Raw genomic sequence first — 6,411 nt, forward strand, 5'->3', positions numbered from 1 at the left:
GCTTCAACACATGCTTTGGTGATTGTGAAGAAGTGCCATCCCTTCGTGTGGTGCCTCCCTACGTGTTCTGCTTGTACACAACGCACATTTTATTTGGTGCTTAAGTTCAGTGAAGGACAAGAAAGCACCAAAATGTTTTCCTTCTAGCACCAGGGTGTTCACTGCACATGCATTCACCAGTGCTTATCTGTTTGCTTTGGTGTTTGTTGAGAGCCAGCAGTCCACAACATCCTCAACATACAGCATGGTCGCTATGCCTCTAGTCATTTACAACATCTGTTCTTCAGGGTGCAACATGCCTTGTGTGGCACTGTTTGTGTGATAAGATCGCAACATGCTTTGTCTCATGGCATCTGGTGGCCTCTGTGTGCTTGCTTTCGACTGCCTCTTTCACATGCTGCTTGTAGTTATACAGCAGTGAACTATTTTTCCTGAAGGAGAAGTCACGTAATTGTTTCATGGTCATTTTCCCAGATGAAAATGCAAGGCCTGGCCAGCGTCTTCACACGTCTACCCATTCCCATCTTCTAGCTCAAATTTGTACCTGTGACGAAAACCTAGAAATTGTACATTATTTCAGTTGAAGGTAAATGGAGGTATAAATTATGCAGCTGGACGTAATTTGTGTTTCAATAATAAAGCTCCAAATGGCATTTTGTAGCTGGAAGGGCATAATCCGGTTCAATAATTCTACTGGAAATGGATCATAATAGTCGTAGTAGTAGTAGTAAACTTTGTTGATCTTTCTGGGTTACTCAGGCGGTCTTCCCAGGTTTGGGATCTTTTTCTCTTTCCAGGATTTGTGGTCTGTGTTCTTTTTCTGTGCTGGGCCATCAACCTTGAATGCATGCATTGGAAGATCACTGCCCTCCTTTCCTCCCAGTGAAACTCTGTTAGATCCCATTTTCATTGACATGTTCCCTCGCGTTTTGCTTCATGCAAATTGGGGATGCTGTTTGGTCATTTTATGAAAAATCCGAGACAACCTGCTCACCCCCTGAACCCTTAGTGTGACTGGACCATATCAGTGTACGTGCTGCCATTTTTCTGTTTAGCAAAGGCGACTGCTAGCTACTTAAGTTTGCGAACTAGGCAACATTAATGTGCATGTATACTACCGTCAAACGGTTATGAAAGACGGGCCTGTCCCAAAAAAATTCTTATCTGTGTAGATGAGACACATTCGTCAATGTGTATTGTTGCACTAGGTAATGATTCGCAGTTAGGCTGCATAATGAATTCTAGGATGCATGAAGTTCAGTGATGGAAATAAATTATTTTGCCAATAATGGCTTCCACAAACTTTTCACTCTGCATGTAAAAGACACCTCACTTTTTTTGAGCAAATTGCAACACCTAAGAGGCAATGCAACTTGTCTCGCTCCCCAAAAATGTAGGGGCACACTTAAGCCCAGCATTCATGGGTATGACACGACAGTGTTTATGGCTCCCTACAGTGGTTTCTCATATTTATTTTTATTTTATTTATTGATACTGCGATCTTTTACAAGACCTTCGCAGGGTGGGCACACAATACATAAATTCTGGAAACAACAAAAACGACCTCAGGAACAAGCAAACAATCAAGAACAATTGATCAACAATTTAAGATCAAGAAACAATTTCAAAAAGTAAAAACGAAACAAAGAAATGTAGCGGTACGACATTATAAAAAAGTTAAAGGTGGCTTTCAAACCTTTTTAGTGAAGTTTGGGTTACTGCATCATTAGTTAGATTATTCCAGTCTGTAATCGTTCTGGGGAAAAAGGAGTACTTAAAGGTGTTAATTCGTGCGTTTAATGGTGTTACTGTAAAATCATGGCGTTGTCTTGTGTTGTACCCTGAGGAGAACGATATAATATTGGATGTGTCAATATTGTACTGACCTTTGATTAACTGAAATAAAAATTTTAGACGACAGATGCGATTTCTGTGAGAGACTGGAAGCAAACCACTTTGATTAAGAAGTGCAGTGATAGATGTGCGGTTATATGAATTGTAAATAAACCGTGCTGCTTTCTTTCGGACTCTGTCTAATTTAGCAATGTTAGATTTAGTGAAAGGATCCCAGATTATGACGGCATATTCTAACATAGGGCGAATAATAGTGTTATACGAAAGTGAACGTACACTGGGGGGGCCGAGCTTCAGAGCACGTCGGAGGAAAAATAGTTTGCGTAGGGCATTAGCTGTAACGTTGTCAACGTGCTCTGTCCAGGAGAGGTTATTGCAGATCCGCAGACCTAGGTATTTGTAAGTATTCACTTGAGAGAGAACTTTGTTTTTAGCAGTATAGTTAAACAAAAGAGTCTTCTTTTTCTGGGTTATACGCATGAACACTGTTTTATCATAATTAACGCACATTTGCCATTGGTCACACCATGTTATTATCTTAGTGAAATCGTTATTTAACCGTACTTGGTCCTCAGTAGTAGTAATCTTTTCATATAACACACAATCGTCAGCATACAATCTAACAGAAACTGAGATGTTATCGACAATGTCATTAATAAAAATCAAGAAGAGGAGTGGCCCAAGAACAGATCCTTGGGGAACGCCGGAATCAACAGGAACTGGAGGGGAAGGGGAATTATTTACTACTACAAACTGACGACGGTTTCTTAAGTAGGCTGTAATCCATGCAAGTAATTTGTCATTTTTTAGTACATTACCTAATTTGTGAAGAAGCTTGTTATGCGAAACTATATCAAATGCTTTTTTAAAGTCCATAAATATAGCGTCAGTCTGCTTTCCTTCATTTATTGCCTGCGCAAAATCATGTATAGTTTGTACTAGCTGAGTCACTGTTCTTCATTCGTGTTCACACATTTATCACAGTTGCTTCAACACAGGTTCCTAATTCTTGTCTTTGAACTCTTCCACACTGCAGTTCACCTACATAATGTTATTGTAATTAGTTTCTCACTAATTGGCACATCTCTAGTTCACTGCAGTAATTACAATGCTAGGCTTCAAATTAAGCCAACAGCACCCGCGCATCACTCCCTCCCACTTTGTACCTCAGTAAAGTCAATGTGCCTGCACGGCCTAGTTGGTAGCGTGCCTGGCTGGCAATCCAGGGGTCATGGGTTTCAAGGCAGACAGAAATTTATTAATTTTCTGTACGTAAAATCTATTATTTTATAAAGTGAAGTAGTTTCAGACATGTGCTGATGTTTGGATTCAGATTACAAATCCTCTTTTCAGTGACTTTCACTGCGGACATCCACGCGTGAAGCTTGTTTTTTGACACAATGCCGGTTGGATAACACTGGGTCTTCTGCAGAATCGCAGCCTCTTTCCTTGACAGTGGTGTGTGCAAGCTTTCCGTACCTTTCTTTTCTGGTTGCACATGGCACCCAATAACTTCTTAGCACTAATTGTGATGCCATCACATACCATACAGCACTAATAATATTACTTGGTGGTAGTCAGAAAAAAAAAAATTATTCTTATAGTGTGAAAAAAGAATAGCAGCCTGTTTCCACCTGACTTGGTTTGGTTTCACACTTCTGCTTGAACTTAAAGAGAAATTAGCCAGCAAAGCTGTACAAGACGGTAATTTTTCAGGGGGCTTAAATTTTATGCACAGGCACTTGCAATGACTCCAATTTCATCAACATTTTGCTACCTGTTATATCATTATATTGGTGATGAATAGTTCCGGTTCATTAATTTAACACTCTCCTCATGGAAACTCTGAGTCAAACTTGCTTACCATTTTTCAAGCTGCCTTAATCATGCTCAAAAAAACAATTTACCCTCCATGCGCACACACCACTAGGCATTTTAAGTGTTCTATTTTTTTTTTTTTTCATGCAGTAGAGTGTAATACATACATAGAAGGGAGAAATCTCCAACCTGTCACTTATGCTCAAGCACCAGAGCGTAATTTTAAATGCACCTATCAGGCTTGCCCAAACAAACCAAAACCTCCTTTCCAAGGGATGGAATCACAGGAGCGATGGGAGGCTGCTCTGTGCATTGCATCATGGTCTGGGCCTTGAAGGTCGCCGCAGCCAAACAGTGCCTGGTCACCTAGAGTGGCCTGAGGGCCGTCGCCAACCTGTTCAACACCCCTTCAGCCACCCTCACCTGATCCACTGAAGTGGGACTAATAAAGTTATTGCCAACCAAGGGCTCCTTCCTGCCAACGCGCTTCACCACAGTAATTTTGAACTGCTTCATTGAACAAATAATCTCTGAGCTGTACACAAGCTTTGTTCTCAGTAAGCCCTTTGTTATTGGAATGTGGTAATCTACTTTTGCAGAGCAACTTCGATTGGTCCTCAGTGTCCTTTCAGACATTTGCCGACATTTCAGCACCTACATCTGGTATGGTGCCCTTCACTGAACTGTAGATGTCATATTTTGAGTGTACATAGAGGGTTGTCTATTTTAGTTCACAGTAAAGGAAACTACTTTGAGAGTGAACGCATTTCATTGAGCATTACTCTCCTGTAGTGCACAATAGTGGCATCACAGGGTCTTTATTGCATCAGTGTATGGTGTAAATGTTGCCTAAAAGCATTGTGATTCACCACTCAAAGAGAACCAACAATGGCCCTGATATGTATGTGGTCAGGAGTGTGCACAGAGGGAAAGTCATGCACTTGCACATCAGGCTAGAAACATGACTGAGGCCTCTTGTAGATTGCTCGTGGAGTGCACAGGGCTTGCCAAAACCAATCCACATCATCCAGTGTTATCATGCTGCATTAATGGACCTTCTGCCAGAATACCACTGCTTGTCTGTGATGCTGCCTCCCTCAAATACTGTGGGCCATGTTAGCCTTGCATTTCATGCCCCCTTTGTGTGTTATCTTGCTGCTGTGCATGCTTGTGCTTTTCTTGTTGTGTTGCTGTTCTTCCTTCTTAACTCACCATTGTTTTTATTCTCCTTCAGCTCCTAGCTTGACCTGACACCGAGGCATGTTCAGGCTTAATATGACATGTGCACTAGATAATACGCGTGTATGTGTATCCTATGATAATAACTTGCATGCACGTTAAAGAACCCCAGGTGGCCGAAATTTCCGGAGCCCTTCACTACGGCGTCCCTCATAGCCTGAGTTGCTTTGGGACATTAAACCCCAATAAACCAAACCAATAACTTGCATGAAGCAAATAAAGCAAGTGTCTTGCACACTGCATTACCTGTTTGTAATGTGGCATCACCCTCCACTTTCACTATCCTCTTCTATATTCGTCCCACTCCCCAATGTTGAGTAGCATATGTGAAGATATCTTTTTCCAGCCGACTTCACCTCTCTTGGCATCACACGTTGCCCTCTTACAAGGAATCTTGCTGCATTGAAAGGAGCTGCCTGGTGCTGCTGTAGATGCATTACTGTTGTCCTGCAGCAAAGGAATTGTAGGGATGGGCAATGCAAATTTTGTTTCACCTCTCACATTTTGATGCGTACTTGCATCACATGAGTGGTGTAGCTGCCTATATGCCCTTGGTAAGTGCTGTGTGCTCATTGTTAGACAGAATTAAAGAGATTGAGGGCCTTTTCAAACATTGAAATTAAATAGCATTATTGAGAGCCTTTTTTTATTTGAATGAAATAATGTACCTGCCACTCTACGCCATGCATTCATGAGGTGCTTTTATATAAAGTCCGTGAAGTCTGCTTGCAGGCAGACTTAGTTAATGTTCACAAAGCAAAAGATGAGTGCCATGTCCTATTGAGATTAAGTGAAACGCCAACACTGTGAAATACATGCTTCTGTTAACAGTGGACTTTTAGCTGTGTCTGTTTTTCTTTAAGTACTGGCGGGAAACAATATCTCCCTATTTTGCTTTCGCATTTGACGCTTTTGATAATAAGAAGTACGCGCTCATAGCGTTGCACTTGACGCGATTCGCAGTCGCGTTTCGTGCGCGGCCGCTTGCAAACGTAACCAAGGGTAGCGTTAAGTTCTAAGCACCTGAAGAAGTGACGCGGTGAGGTAAAGCTTTCCAACGCCACTGACGCGTTGAGGTTACGATCGAGAGCCCGCCGTTTCTCCATCAATTGCTCTCCCCGTGACGCTGATCGCATCTCACAAGTGCGGAGACGCGAGGGCAATAAGCGGTCGCTCTTATTTCCGTGACGACCGGCCACAGGGTCTTTAGCGTCGCATTCAGCACCATCACTCAGCTAATGTGTGCGGCGAGTACGCCGAGACCGCCGCCGCAACGCATTTCACCGTCCATCTCGACGGCGCTACTGTGCTAACTCACCTTCGCGCCGCAACTCGGCGGTGTTTTTTGTACTTGGCGCCAAGTAGCAGACGACACTGTTTATTTTTTGTCATACTTTTTTCTTTATTCTTCAATGTCGTCATCCTATTCTGCGTTTACGTAACTTGGCACCGCCCCGATTCACACGTCACGGGTACGCCCCGCTCATGGCGGATTGGCGA

This window comes from Amblyomma mixtum, chromosome 1, assembly GCF_055824585.1.
Source record: "Amblyomma mixtum isolate Tamu chromosome 1, ASM5582458v1, whole genome shotgun sequence".
Taxonomy (NCBI): Eukaryota; Metazoa; Arthropoda; class Arachnida; order Ixodida; family Ixodidae; genus Amblyomma; species Amblyomma mixtum.